Source organism: Haliaeetus albicilla, chromosome 23, assembly GCF_947461875.1.
Source record: "Haliaeetus albicilla chromosome 23, bHalAlb1.1, whole genome shotgun sequence".
NCBI lineage: Eukaryota > Metazoa > Chordata > Aves > Accipitriformes > Accipitridae > Haliaeetus > Haliaeetus albicilla.
This window is the reverse complement of record NC_091505.1, coordinates 15882373-15897751: the sequence shown is the minus strand read 5'-3', so window position 1 is coordinate 15897751 and position 15379 is coordinate 15882373.

The following is a 15379-nucleotide window of genomic DNA, read 5'->3' as shown; positions in this document are numbered from 1 at the left end:
TGGAGCTGAGCAGTCTGTTTATCCCCGAGAAGAAAAGAAGGTGACTCGATCACAGTCTGCCTACATAAAGATGCATTTTCAAGAACAAGCACTTTTAAAATTGACCTAAAATGTGAAAATTGAAATTAAGATGCAAATAGTTAAGTGATGAAGCTAGGTCATCATTAAGACAATTCAGAAAAAAGGTAAGTTTTTCCATCACATTAATAACAACAGGAAGAGTGGCTGTTGGCCTTTTACAAAATATTCTGCAGCACAATCAGCAGTGACAGGCTGAATGCAGGAGCTGCTCAATGAGAATGTACAGCCCACGTTAATGTCTTCCAAGGGATGTCATCCTGTATCCTTTCCTTTTGCTTGGAATATATCCATGTGTAGCATTCCCAGATGTAAGTGATGCCAACTATTTGGCTCAGGGAATTCTCATCCATTCAGCATCCTCCTTTTAATAGCAATAAGACTTGCATAATTTATTATTATTAGCATTAATGAGACTTTTCTTCACATGCCTCAAAGAATAAGGGAGAACTCCTGGGCTGATCTGGATTCTGCAGCACTGGTGACAGATTTTTCTCTAAATACTTTAAGTAAGGACTTCTCAGGAGCCAGGCCATCACAGGCAGGTTGATGGTATGAGTCTGTGCAGGTAGTAATTACACCTAGGTAAAATGTGCCAAGTCTGAAAGAAGGAACAACTCATTGTGTTCATCACAACAAATGGGCAACGAAGCTGGTGAATTGTCTAGAGAGCAAGTCCTATGAGGAGCGGCTGAGGGAACTTTAGTCTGGAGAAAAGGAGGCTGAGGGGAGACCTTATGGCTCTCTACAACTACCTGAAAAGGAGTTGTAGCGTGGTGGGTGTGGGCCTCTTCTCCCAAGTAGCAAGTGATAGGACGAGAGGAAATGGCTTCAAGTTGTGCCAGGGAAGGTTTAGATTGGATATTAGGAAAAACTTCTTCACCAAAAGGGTTATCAAGCACTGGAACAGGCTGCCCAGGGAAGTCGTTGTGTCACCATCCCTGGAGGTATTTAAAAGACATGTAGAGGTGGCACTTAGGGACATGGTTTAGTGGTGGACTTGGCAGTGCTAGGTTAACAGCTGGACTCAATCTTACAGGTCTTTTCCAACCCAAACAATTCTATGATTCTATCAGAACATCCCAGAACTTTTGGAGCAACTCTGGACCCCATTTGGGGTTGGAGCAAGTCATACAAGACTAGAGAGAGTGTTTATTCCAGCAACATTTCCAAGATGGTTGTGTCAGCTGAATTTTTCTTCAAATTCACAGTTCCTAGGACCTGGAGCCCAAAAACTGTGTGATAGTGACACAGCAATTCTGGGAAGAAATGATACAAGCAGGAGAAAAATTTTTCCCATCCTATTGCAAAATGATGCAGCATCTCTAGTAATGTTGAACTGTGCTTTTGCTATACAGCTCTGAGCTTCTTTTCCAACCCACATTCTCCGGAAAATCTCTCTGCTAAAACATACTAGTTTGTGGTGACATTCTTTGCTGGATCTGCTCTGTCTTGGCAAAGATACAGCACAGGCCAGGAATTAATTGGCTGAGATGAACACCTGGTGGCTATCTTAGATCTTGCTGACACAATTCTTCTTTGTTGAATCCAGCTTTTTAAAACTGGATTTTTTATTGACTTCATGTAGTAGCTATGAGACCTTCTGAAGAAGCATGTGGGATGATGGCGCTACGGAGAAAATGAGACAGCAATCTGCTGTCTGGCTGGTCTTGGAGCCAGCTCAGGCCTCACCATGGCATTCGTGGGACCAGGAGGAGGTGGCCAGGGTACACGGTCTCACTTTAGCCTGGCACCCACAGAAGGGCACAGGAGCCCATGGAGCATCTGGGCTGGGATGTGGCCCAGGGAGCTCTTGGCGGCTTATCCCTCCTCCCTCCCCACTTGGGGATATCCACAAGCAGAGCTGTGGGGTCAGAGCCAGGCAGTGTTAGCCATGATCCCATGTGCTTCTCCACCTGAAGGTGGCTCATCTCACTAGTCTGGATGCAGCTCAGGGTATATTCAGTTGTGTGTCGTAGCCTTTGGCATCCCTAAGACCCATCGCCCTGAGCCTCAGCAAGACCCTCCTGTCACTGCTTTTCCTCCACAGCATCAGCTTTTCCTGGAGGACTTGCCATTGCAAGTGATGCTGATGTGGCAGTTCAGGCTCCAAGCGCCAGGCATGGCGCTGGACTGTCTGCAAGCCAGCTTGTTTCCACTGCTCAGATTGATCCCTGAAGTACCTTCCCAGAGCACTGAGGGAGTATTCCTGCAAAAATGCAGAAGTATTTTAACCCTTACAGTCTTGGTATGTGCAATGGCAAAGGCACAAAGGCAGTATTACTGTTATGCATTACAGACTTATACTGACCAAATTATAACACGGAACTAGCTGGACACTGGACTAAAGTGTCTCCACTGTGAAAATAAGGTTCAGTTGTAAAAACTTGTATTTGGTTTTAAAATATGAAATAAAGTTCTTAGTTTGCAGTTTGTTGCTACATGATTTGGTTCTTTTTTGTTATTTTTAAAAAGGAAAAAGGAGTCCGAGATGCAAATAACATTTCCTGATACGGAAAGCAGAAAATACTCCTAACACATTTTCCAAGGTCAGCTCAGAAGAGGAAGCTGCTTCCAGACTATAGCTACAAAAATTAACAAGCCAAAAGTTAGAATCCTCTTCTATAGTTAGTCTGTTTATAAAAAACAGACTGAGCATGTTGGTCCTCTCTTCACCCCAGAAACATCCTGTCTGACCTCAGTGGGAGATTCTGGGTATTTGGTACCCTTAACATTTGAGCAAGTGTCTAAATATGGACTCAGGAGCCAACATTTGAATCTGTTATGTAAAAAACCCTCGAAGTCTGTCATTTCAAGCAATGAGACAGCAGAACAGTAATCTGTAGTTTCCATGTCTTCACATAAATGAAGTCTGAATCTATTCTCTCTCCTCTTTGTTTACTGTGCAAACTGCTTCCCCACAAAAAGAAATGAGCTTCTCAATCCAAATGTCACTTTATTTAAAGCAGTGGGTAAGGAGTTTACCCTGGGAGGTGGTGAGCACACTGCAGTGCTCACTGACCTCCCAACAGGCTCCTAAGCAAACAGAAACCAAAGTGCTGCTCACAGCAATGCAGCTATGAAATGATTCAGTAGCAAGCTAAGTATGTTCAAGGATCAGCAGCCAGGCAAAGCACCGTAATGAGTTTTAACTTGCTTTTGCTTGAGAAGCACACTCAGTTACTTGCTGTAACTCAGCAGATCTGCAGTATCTCAAGAAGGTGCAAGATGTGTCCAAGTATTCACATTTGCAATGAATGAATAAAGGACATGTGCCCATAACACTTGCAGCTCCCCAAATGGGAGTCCACCTTACTCAGGATGGGTCAAACGCACCAGTTGTCTTCCCATTGTTGCTTAGAGCAGCCCTAAGGACAGGCTGCAAACCAGATCAGCTGCTTCTCTATAGCCCTTGCAGAGATGCCCATGAGGCCACCCAGCAGCTGCTCTGGAGGAAGAAGGGGCAGGTATCTGCTCTGTGGCTGGGCCTGGCATGTTGTACATCTGCAAATCAGAGCATTATCCCATCTGTTTTCTGGGTGACAGTGTCAGGCAGGATCAACAGTGCTCAGAGAGTCTCTGTGGATCTTCCACTTACAAGGTAGAGACATTAAGAGGCAGGACAACACATCAGGCAAGGATGTGTTAAAAATAACCAAAAAATACAAAAGCGGAAGTGTGACTTTGTGTATTTTTGTTGACCTGTGATCATCCTGAAATAGCATGTGTGATTCAGAAGCAAGCCCAAAGCCACAGTCACTCTCCTGACACCTCCCTGCCAACCTGCTCACAGCAGCCACAAGACCCTACTGCCCAGAGGCTGTTGTTCCACTGTCCTGGCTCTGAGTTTGAACAATCCTGGGCTGTACTTGCTGTAATGAGTATGATCAAGACTAAGCACATGGGACATAAATAATCTAAAGGCAAGTTATACTCACAGCCTAATCCAGTTACAGCTTTAATTTGCACATTTCCTCTTTGAAAGCAGTTCTTTTATCTTCTCTATAGAGCTGAACCTCTCTCGGAGGCCATTTGAAAGGCAAGAGAGGTGCTTTGCATAGAGCCAAGGCAACACAGAGACCTGCAGGAGCCTTTCTGACCTATCCACCATGCTCTCCGTGTGAAGTGCAGGACAGAGTCCTTCCATCAGCTCTGTTCATCAGCAGTTCCTCAGCCTCCCCCAGCTTTCCCGTTAGCATTGGGTCCAGATGGGAGAAAAACTCCAGAGCTTAACAACAGTCCTTAGCTGAGCTTCCCTCTCAGTTACTTACTGCAAAGAGCTATAGCACAAAGCAGGAGTAGCTACCAAGAGCTGGTGTTACTAAAGCAGTACCTGTGGCTTTCAGTTTATAAAACCTGCTCCTCATTTGCATCCCTGGCACCCCATTATAAAGCAGAACAGGCTACCAGCTACTCTTCTTTTCTAATTCCTCCCCCAGTTCTCTGCTCCTTTCCAGGTCAGCGGTGTTGCTGTAGGTGTGCCTGTGTAGTTCTCTTGGGGCAGAGCAGCAGCGTGCCATGGAGCAGAGCTGCAGTTTTCTATCTCTGTGCAGCAGGAAAGAAGTATGTGCATAGAGATGGCTTGTGATCCATTCTGAATCTGGGCTAAAAAAATCCCAGCTTGTTAAAAAGCATCAGGAAAAGCACCCTAGCACAGCTCGGTGTTGTCTGGTCAGCCCAGGAAAGAGATGTGGGTGTTTCCAGTTTCTGGGGATAGCTCTGTTATCATGTTATTGCCTTCTTTGATGTTATTTGTTATGCTCATGTAGAAACTGGTGTCATCCCAGCAATCACAGGCGCCCGGCCCCTGTGAGGATGTGCTGTTGGGGCTGTGATAGCCTGGGCACATACTCTTAGGCTTTTGTCTCTGTTTACAGATCTTTGGCTGTACTTGTCAAAGCGCAAAGTATCACAAAAGCATACTATTTAAGAAACCTTGTAGGTGAGGTCCGCCAGCTGCAGACAATGACAGAGGGAGAGCACAACATATAGCCTGCTTTTATGAAAATATTTTTTATTTACCATTCCAGCATTTCCTGCAGTTTGGGGATGTTATGGCTGAAAGGTTTCATTAAAAACTCTTTCATGAGACTGTCCTGTTCTCTAAGAAATCTCATGCGTATAAAAACAAATAAAACATGAGGAATATCTTCTGGAGACCTGGCTAGGCCTTTGAAACACCTAAAAAGAATTCCAGAGAAAACCTGTGTTTGTATAATCCGAACTGGTTATACTGCTCTGAGAGCCCAGGTGCCAGCTGAGCTGGCTCTGTCTTGGCAGCTCTGCCCTTACCCCACTCCTGCCCACCCAACAGGGTCTACCTGCCACCACCTTCCCACCCATGGGAGGAAGCCTGACCTTATGTGCTCTTAAGCAAGGCTTCTCCCACGGCAATCATGGCTTTAATCCCCAAGTGAAGCTATTTTCATGCATTTGGTGGGGTGACACAAGTTTACAGCACTGTATAGGGATGTTATGCAGGACAACAGGGTCAGGCTAGTCAGCAGCAAAGCGAGGAGAAATGCCAGTGCTGGTTGGTGACTCCTTTAGAGCTCCAGACAGAGGGCTGGGAATTGCTACAAAAGGCAGTTCAGACATTATGGGTCCTGCTGCTCCATCTGCACGGCCTCTGAGGCACAGCTTACTGGAGAGGAAAGTGTCGTCTCACATCAGAGCTCCTCTGTTCAGCAAAAGCTTGGATTGAGCAGTGCTTTACAGCTAATGATGATCTTTCCTGGTGGCAGAATTAAAAATTACCATTACCCACAGAAAAGAGATTTTTACCAACTAAGGAGAAGCTTTTATTTTCCTGTGCAGATAAATGGAAGGATTTCATATTCACAAGTGGAAAAAAAGCAAAATGAAAACCTGGAAGTGACAGTTTTGTCAAAGGACCATAAGCCTGGCTTGGCAAGAAAGTTCAGCAACAAAATTTGAATCTCAAACTCCTATGCTAAGATGATGTTTAGCAAGTCTATTGTTTAGAATAATTACTTTAGCTTCCTTTTTGAGAGCAAATGCCAGCCGAGACTGGGGAAAAGGGTTCTGTAAGAAAAGTAACAGGATAATTCAGTCATGGCCTCTCAGCAAAACATGTTTGTGTTTACTCAATAGAAGCAGGTAATTTTCTGGATCAATATTTGGACTAGATCAAATTATTCACTGTTAAGCCAAAAAATGGGACAAATCCACTAAGAATTGTTATTTATTTGGAAATTGGTAGTGTTTATTATAAATCAACCTCAACTGGCCCTGATTCAGCTTAACGTTTAGCTTCTGGGATCTTTTATTTATTCTCCTGAATTCCTTAAACCCATTCAGTTCCAGCTCTTTGCTTCCAAGGCCTGACCTGATGTACCTTTCTCCACCAGGTAACTGTGAGTGTTGCTGGATGGCAGATGGAGGTCTTGGAGGAGCAGGAGATCAGTGAGCTCAGGACACTGGTGGTGGTAGTTGTTGCTGTGAGAGACACTGATTTCTCCGAGGAGAGTGTAATGAGCAGCTCAGTTCTGATCATTAAAGTCCCTCAAACTATTATATCAGAGAATTCATGAGGATGTTGGCATAATTCTCTGGTTAGGAGTATTTGCCACAGGACGTTAACCCTTTCCTACTCAGCTTCTGTAGAATATGTCAGCTAGAAATTACTCCGCAGTTTGCAGCAGCAGCAAAATGATAAGTGTAGTTAATACAGCATCTAAACCCATACATTTAATAGAGATGAACATGGCATGGCCAAAATCTTCAAAAGGCTGTATATAGATGAAGCTGCCTCCCTGGAGGAACTGCTGGTCTGGAATTAAAGCAATGGTATGTATTTGGTCTTGCCCAGAAGCAAGTGGCATGGGGGAAGGGAGCACACTGCCTAATCCCAAGTGATTAGTTGCCTGGGTTTGATGTGAAGTCGTCCTTAATAAGCTTGTTCAGGACACGGACTTGAGAAAGAATGTGCTGTCTGGAGAACTACACTGAGCCTGCTTTTATTCTGTGTTGATCATGAGGCAGAGCAGGAAGCCCAAATAGTTCTGCCTCCTGAAACCTCAAGCACGATGTTCTACGTGTGTTGGGAAACCAGAGCTTTGCATGGTGGTAAGAGGCTGCACTGCAGTTTGCACAGAGATAACCAGCAGAGTTAGGAAAGTTAGGGTTTCTTTCCCACAGGAATTTGACATTTCAACCTTTCCAGTCTTTCTGTTTAGGGGAAGACTTACTGGCTTTAAACAGAGCTTCCACACTAATGATGCATTTAATATTGTGCATCTCCGCTCATGCAGGGTTTCTTTATCATTCATGCAACGTTACCTTCTTTCAAGCCTAACTATTCATGTAACTGCAGACTGTGGGACTCTGAGGGTGACTCTGAGCACCACCTGATCGATTAGATGTCACCCTCCTTGTGACAAAGGACCGAACTCTGCCTAGCAGTTCCCATGCCATAAGCTGTAGCCCCATGGGTCCCAGATGCCACTTGCAAGCCAGGAGAGGTGCTCTGCATCAGAGTCAAGGCAACACAGAGCCCTGCAGCTTGTGCATTATTTTCTGCCCCGGGTGCTACAGGGACTGAAACCACTCCTGGCAGACCTGGCTGCTACCCAACTTCCTTCCATTGATTAGATGAAACAAATAAACTCATGCAACTGCTGTAACAAGGTATCTGAAGGCAAACAGGGCTGCCAAGCAATTAGCCTCCAAACCATGCCTAATTAGTCCCTTGCGTACATCTTATTACAGAACAAAGCAGACGATGTCTTTGTCTGCGTATTATATTGGGAGTGTACGATTCTGATCTGATTTGGGCTAGTGCAAGGCAAGTGGAGTAGGGCTGTTAGATGATCATTTCCAGGAGAAGTCTGGGGAGAGACCATCTCTTGCTCTCACTGCAGTGATGACAGTTCTGGCTCATGCAGGCAGTTTGTGCTGGCAGGGGAGGGCAGGAGAAGGGCTCTCAGTTTGTAAGTAGTGCAATATAGAGAGCTGCAGTTTTAGCTGTAAAAGATAAGAGACAGATATAAAAGCAGTTTTGTGTAGGTTGTTAGACACACACTGTAGATTTAAAGACTTTGATACACAGTATATTTTACAATATAAGTACTGCAAAATGCTTACATGTTGGTTTGGGGCATAGTCATGAGAAATATATGGTCTGCTTCTAACAGATAACAAGAAATTTCTTAGCTAAAATCAGCCAGACATTCAAAGCTGACCGAATGTTACCATTGAATTCTAGATCCAAAAATAGACAGAATCTGAATGGGGACCAAAATCCTGCTCAGTAACTGTTGGTAAATCCCAGCAAACCACACTTCTGTGTTGAAAGGAAAACACAGGCATGCATCAGTTGGCTTTGGCAAAGCAGAAACAAATTCGCTTTCTCAAATCTGCTGACATGTTTATCGGGATAACGTGAATGAGTGCATCGCACTTGCCAATACAGCACACAGTGGCAGCAGAAGATAGAAAATGATTTGAAAAGAGATCACAAACTATTTGAATGCACACATGGGGTTGTTACTTGCCCTTCCTGCATAATGAATTACACTTCTGAGGAAGATGCAACCTAGCAGGAAAGCTGGCTGCTGACTATAGCTCTGGGAAAAGATTCATAGGGGAAGTCTGGGGGATAAGCTGGTCACCCAAGCCCTGCAGCACCCAGTGCACTCCTCCTGCTGTCCCCATGGCCCTGGACCTCTGCAGAAGCAGAGTGGGTCTTTGGCCATAATGGGTATTTATTTTTTTAAAGCCTGAAAAATATTTTCATCCCATTTGCTTTAATTCTTATGTACAGTTTGGGCTCTGTATTGCCTGGGTGGAACAGAGAACATGCAACAAAAGGGACAGGAGCTAATTATGAAAAATACCCTTTGCTTTCAGCTTTCTGCCTCTGTGTTTGCTGGAAAATTACAGATTCTCTTGGCAAATATCAAGAGAATATTTGTGACTGAGCTTGCTCTAATGGACATGAACTGTGCCGTGCCTCTCAGGCCTGTTGCACTTTCAGATGATTTCACCACTTTACAATTCAGCTCTTATGATAACATTTAACACACACTTGTTAAACCATTCAGTGCAAAGGAGGCATAAAGTCCGGAGAACGGTAACATTGTGCACAATCCATTTCTAGATGGTCTCCCTCTTACAAAAAATACAAGCAAACAACACAAAGGGCTGAGATGTTGTAACTTTTTAGGGAAGGGAGTAGAAATTTATTGACGGTGCTGATGCCATTTAGCAAATTGAGCAAAATAACACGTGGAACTATCTTTTAGCTCTCTTGCATTGTGTGGGTTTTACTTTGTCAGTTGTTTTAAAAACCAACCAGCAATTGCTGGGAATGCTGAGTTTTAAAAAAAAAAAAAAGTGGGAGGGAGGGGAGAAAAAACTTATCAAGCGTTTCTATAGCTTAGTAAACATGATTAATCCAACTCAGCAAGACTGGACCAAAGAGAATTCATTGACCAGTTGATATTCAGAAACATTTTTGTTTAAACATGGCTTTAAATGCCACAAAAATTGGATCTAGTCCTGAAACCCTGACACAGGCGAAGTTCTTATTGTCTGTACATCTGGGCTTATGGTCAGATCTATTTTAATGTCTTCAAAAAATACAAGTGCTAGTAGAAAAGCAGAGAGTCATCAGGGCTTTTTTAGGGCTTAACGGAATGCAGAGCAAAAACCAGTTTAAAATTAAAGTGCCTGGCCCAAAATATGTTCTTCACATCCCCTTTTACCTGCTCCTCTGCATAGTTGCATAGTCCTTCACAGATCCGCTGCTAGCAGGGTGAAGGATGGGACTCCCATCGGGTGTCTCTTAATCTGCCTTTAGACAAAGGAGTTGAATGTGCTGCTCATCCTTCAGCGTAAGATACCAAGCAACCCTGAGGAGCAGCAGGCACAGGGACAGGTGGCTGCGGTGCTGTAAATGTGGTGTGTCACCCAGATCCACAGAAGTGGGGGACAGCAGATGAGCTACGTTCCTTGGCCCCACAGCCTACCCTCAGTGGTGCCTCCCATCCTTCCCCTGCTCCAGGGGAGCCCCTCGCTGCAGTAGCTCAGCCAAAGGGCCAGCTAGCACTCAGCAGTGCATGTTCGGGTCTGAATTGTGGAAAAGGCAAGGCTTATGTAGCTGTGGGTAGAATCATCGGTCATTTTTGCGCTATCCAAGTTCGGGCAGGATGGAATTCATTGCTGCTGTAAAATGATGCAACATCTCTGAGCAGGGACTCTCTCAGCCCATCTGACCCTGACATACAGGTCACATTAACTCCTATAATTTGCTGAATATTCTTTGAAAAACGTTTTAAAGATTTTCCTTCACCGCATCCAGAGTTACAGCTTACATTTCCCAGAGACTATGGGGAAGGAGAGGACAGACGGGCACAGACAATAGCAGCTGTTGGAAGGGACACTTGTTATAATGGCACCTGCAGAGACTGATATGATGTGGAAAGGAGCCCACAAATTGTTGAATGGTTCTGGGACTTGATTTAGTGTATACACAAGAACCGGAAAAAAGTCTGAATAGCCCCTATCTTGTCAGGACACTGGTACGTAATAAATAACCCCTATAAACATGTTTACCTCCTTTATTCCCAGCAGTGAGAGCTTCTTGATGTAACACATCATTTTCATGAAAACATTTCTAGTTCTCCTCAAGAGCTAGGGGGAGGTTCACCTGAAGAGCTGAAAATGTAATTTGTCCACCTTTTCTACCAAAATGATCAAGTTTAATATTTGAATGAAATCCAGAATTCCCTTTCCTGGTTCTGTCATCTGTAGGGATTTTCTATGTAGGTGATGGCTGCTTTCTAGCTGCTCCTAGAGACCCACATGAGGGCATTCAAGGAAAAACACTGTTTTGTTGGCAGTTTATTGCAAGTTAGCCAGTGGTGTACATCTGGGATGCAATAACTTCCCACAGCCCTTCCATCACCCAGCCAGCCGTCTCTGATGGAAACGTCTTTGGGTATCATGAATGACTGAGCTGGTTTTAGCAGCACCAGGCTTTCTCAGCTTGACCTCCCTCCAGCTTTCCATGGTGGTTGGAAGTTGCCGACGTGTGTGGCTGAGCAGAGCAGGACACCAGCAGCTGAGATAACAGAGGGTCTGGCCCTGAGGTAGCCAAAGTCTTCAGCAGCCCAGATGAGCAGGAAATTACCCAGTTACAAATCAGCAACCAGGCAAATATACTAAAGATTTCTGCTTAGATGGAGCAAGTGCTGGACTGGAGACTTCTGCAAGGGTTTTCTGCACATGGATCTGGGATGGAGTTGGGCTCTGACGACTCCATCACAGTAAAACCCTCCATGGCAGCAGTCAGGCTGGTGGAGCATGGGCCTGACAAGTCCAGGGTGGGCAGCAGCCATGGGCACTTTTATGCTATGAGCTTGATTCTGCCTTTTCCAGGACACTGCAAGCACTGTGCCGGAGCAGGGACTGCACTCTGCCCAGGACCAGCTGCATAGCAGCTAAAGAGGTCAAGGTCCTCACAGCATACATGGGGATGGATCAAGAGCAAAGGAGAAGGTGAGGAGCTAGTTAAAGGAGATGAAGTGTGGTCAGCAGCTGCATGCATTATGGTCTGTGTGTGTACCACAGTCTGTGCAGAGCTCTTTTCTAACACAGACTGTGGCAGGATGGCTCAGAGACAGGAAAAACTCTGCCCTGGCCCTGCCTAGGCTCTGCATGGCTGCCTGGAGAAATCCTGCCTACCCCACTGGTATACCAGTTAGCCCTCAATTCATGACATTTTGAGTATTTATTTCCTGGCTGGCCCTAGTAAGAGAGCATCTCAGCAAAGACGCAGCTTGTAATTTGAAACGGATATAAAAATGCACTTCTCTAAATACATACGATCTGTACCACCTAGCCTATTTTCAAGCAAAGACAACCACACATAGAAAGATGTGACTGGGCACTCTAATTAGAAGATAAAACCTTGCATTAAAGCTAGGTGCTGGGTGGAAGTTGCTACATTTTCACATTCTGTTTGTGGCTACATTCTGTTATCGCTCTGCTTTAAAAGTGCTGCAATTACTGTCTATTTTAATGAACACTGCTGGAGCTGATATAAATACATCACCAGAACATCTTGTATGCCATACACAAAAGTCCCTTTTCCTTCCAGAAGTGCTGTAGTGTTCATTTGCATCATAGATTCATGACCAGGCACATTTAACAGCATGAATCAAAGTGCTTCTAAATGCAGTGTTAGATCCATTGCACCCAACGAGGCTCTACATACCCATCACTAAATCCAGGGCAACTCCAGAATCAGACCAGGCGTAGCCATACCTGGGGCTGTTGGTGGGTATGTTTCTGGATTGCTGTAGAAACATAACAACCCCAAACACTCCCTTTTTCCCTTACTGGGGTTGCTTAACAGGGATTGCAACCACAAGCTGCAGCAAGCAGGGTGCTGGTCATCCAAATGCTCAGACAGTGCTGGGGACTCCCTGCCTGAGAACACCCTGGGAACAAGGGTGTCTTTGGCACTTGCTAACAGTCAGATGCACCCTCCAGTGTTTCATGGCTGTGATGGGGTGCAAAATGCTTCTGTCTCACCAGCTTCCTTCCCCCTGCCAGGGTTTCCAAGCCTTGGAGGAGGTGATCAGGGAACACAGATACACAACAGAGGCGAGCTTTGTGCCAGCAGCTGGACGGTCCCCCCTTGAGCAAAAGAGATCTCCGTAGTTCCCACAGGGCTTTGCCTCCTTTTCGCTGCTTCTTGCAGTCTCTCCATCTTCCCCAACCCTTCTCAGCTGTTTGATGCCAAGGTCCAAGCAGGGCACTTTCCTGATGGTGCCATCAGGAAGGGGAACAAACATATATTCATATATTTTTTCCCCTCGTGTAGAGCTGGTGAAGTGTTAAAAGGCTGGGTTTGTTTCTCCAGGAACCAAGATCCCTGAGGAATCTGCCTCCCCTGCATCATTCTTGTTTTGAGGTGGAATTCGTCAAATTTTTTGCAGATGATAGCAGTTTCTCAGAAAAAGGAGCAAGTTCTGGACAATTTATGCAAAAGAAAAGGCTTATGCAAAAAAAAGGCTTATGCAAAAAAAAGTAAATCAATCTTGTTCTAGTCTCTAGATGTTTGGACTGTGTTCTCTTTTCATTGCACACAAGCAACTTCCATCACCACTAATATGCAAATAAAAATATTTGACCTCAGTCTTTCCTACAGGGAGAAAACCCTCAGCCATGCCATGTATCCTACAGCCAAGGCTTGTTGCATGTCAGGCCATATTTTTTTCCCTAGCCTGAATCCATGCAGGCTAAGAAACCCACAGGCTCCTGCATAGCCATAGTTATCAGAGAAGACCCAGACCTCTAAGGATGTTTCAGCTCAGTCCTTCTTCAGGTAAGGTTTTTCACAAGTTATTTTCCATATTGCAGAAGTGTTATAACTACAAAACTGTAGTGATGGAAATGGGGACTCAACTGGCAAGAGCTGTTTAGTCTGTTGTTAATATATAGCAGGCAGCTCGCAGACACTGAAACTGCAGCTAGATTCCTGTCTTTACCCAGGCATTTTCTGCATACCAAAATTAACTGTGGTCAACAAAGAAACCTTGGATTGGTCGACAGTGAAATCCTTTAAGCAAATGCACAGATGAATCATTGTGCCAGGTCTAGGGTAGGGGGGAAATCTGAATTTGGGATGCGTGCTCTCTGCAGGTCCAGAGGAAGTGTGAAACCCACGAGCTCCTGCAGATACCTCCCTGGCCAAGGCTGACTTAGTGTGGTGCAAAAGTATTGGTGTTAAACATTGCTGTCTCGACTGGTTATGTGGTTGTGCTCCCCATCAGAGCTGCATTCCATGGGATGACACAGAAGAGATGTGAGGTCCCCACATGGCGTCAGGAGTGCCATTCGGTGAGTGAAGTTCTTGGTGCACTGCCAGGGCATCCATGGGGTGGGGTTTTGCATGAAGCTATGAAAAATTCAAAAACTGAAGGGCTGTCCATCTACGGCAGTAGCCTTTCTCATGTCTCATAGGTAAGACAACTTATTCAGCTATGGTGCATTTGAGAATGGGATGTTAGGACTGGGAATTTTCTATTTGTGGGCTTTGAGAATGACTCTTAATAGGGCTGTGCTGAAAAAGGCAACTGCAAGTGCTCAGCAAAATGCAGGCTGGGAAGGGACTTCTCCCTTTATACACTCCTGGGGGGACACAGGACAGCAGGGAGGGGAAAGCCATTTCAGCAGAGGACAAGGGTGACTCAAGAACAGGCAGAGATGGCCACAAACTTATTTAGGCTGGAAAACTGAAGCTAGGAAGGGTCTTCAGAGCAGGGGGTGCTAGATGCCCCTGGCAGAAGGGGAGGGAGAGCCTGCCTGCCCCAGGTCCTGTGGATTGCCAAACCCCTTGGCTCTGGCAGCCCATTATTTCTCCAATGACAGTCACTGGGAGGACAAAATATGTGCAGAGCTTCACCTTTTCCTGGCATTGCTAGTAACACAGTAGGCTCCACAAGGTTTATAAACGCTGCCAGCAAGAATGACAAAAAGCTCTATTCCTGGAGCAGCTGGGTGAGATGTTACCAGCTGCAAATAAACTCATAGATAACATAAAGCAGCCTCCCTCCCTCCTCGGCGCTTGGCTTCGCTTCCCATCCCAGACTAGGTTCCCCTTGGAGGTCCTGCCAGTCACCACACTCCATCTTCATCCCATGGTACACCTCCTCAATCCATGGCCAGAGTCAGGGATATCCTCAGCCTCCGGCGATGGGTGGCAGGAGAGTGACAGTGCCATTGCTCATCTGAAGGCACAGGGTGGGGAACCTGCACCTTGTCGTCTTCCTCTTGGAGCCAGGCAAGAGGGGGGTTAATAGTTGCAGCCTGGTGTGATTTAGAGATGAACATCCTCTTCTCCAGTCTTGACCTATGGAAAGAGCAAATCTCATGTTTCTCAGGCATACGTGCTTCTGCAACAAGCTGGGGCTATTACTGCAGTGCAACAAAGTGCTGCCGCAACGAGGGATGTGAGTACAAAGGTCTCCAAGTGCTGGTGGTGGCAGAGATTCCCATTCACAATGAGACATGACTGTGGATTAATTCTGGCCCAGCCGTTGCTCTGAGCGTTTCAGAGTCACGAGTCTAGCTCCAAACATCATGAGTTTGACTTAAACATGACATTCAAGAAAAATAATTAAGAGTTTCCTTGGTTTTTTGGCATCTGACACCCAAGCTTTTAAGTTACTCTTGGGTCACAGTCTTCCCCACACAGCCACAGCATGGCAAATTGACTTTTAATACAGGCAAGCCAAGATTTTCACCTCCTGACCTGCCTCCAGGAACC